We start from the raw sequence: 664 nt of genomic DNA on the forward strand, positions 1-664 counted from the left end.
CTTCGCAGGAGGGGAAGAAGCAGCATCTGGGACTGGCTAAGTTCACCCTCTAAGACCTTATGAAAGCCTATCCACCCTGGCTGGGCACTGCAGACCCCGCAGCGCCCTGGCCCTGCAGGATGGGTGGGCTCGGTGGGCTCTGCCCGCTGCGTTGATGCCTCCCGTCCTGGTCCGCGCAGCCAGGCTGACTCGTGTGCTGGCCCCGTGGCACTTCGCACGCAGAGGCCATCGCTGCGGCAGCTCGCCTGGCCCGTGTCCCAGCCCATCGTGGTGTCCCTGGGAAAGGCAAGCGGGGATGCCCCCTTGTTTGCCTTTGGCACGGGCCGAAGCCCCGTGGCGGGGGTCTCTCCCCTGTCTGCGTGGAGGCAGCGGTCTCATGGCCATGGTTCAGTGACATACAACTTGGTGGACTTCCAGGGCAAAGGCTTGCTCCGCGTTGCTGCGGAAGCAAAGCAGGGACGGGGCAGCTCCTGCGCTGCTGGTAATGGCTGCAGGCTGGCGATGAGGCTGTGAGAAAATCCAGGGAGTCCCAGCGGGGCTTAGTACTTGAGCGAAAACTAACGGTGTGGAACGTGTCACTGCAGCAGCTGGGGGAGAAACACCTGGTGCCCCACAGGGGGGAGAACTTGGGACACTGAGGATGTGTGTGTGCACGCGTGTATGG

The sequence above is a fragment of the Apaloderma vittatum genome, unplaced genomic scaffold (genome assembly GCF_000703405.1).
Source record: "Apaloderma vittatum isolate BGI_N311 unplaced genomic scaffold, ASM70340v1 scaffold33355, whole genome shotgun sequence".
In the NCBI taxonomy this organism is placed as follows: domain Eukaryota; kingdom Metazoa; phylum Chordata; class Aves; order Trogoniformes; family Trogonidae; genus Apaloderma; species Apaloderma vittatum.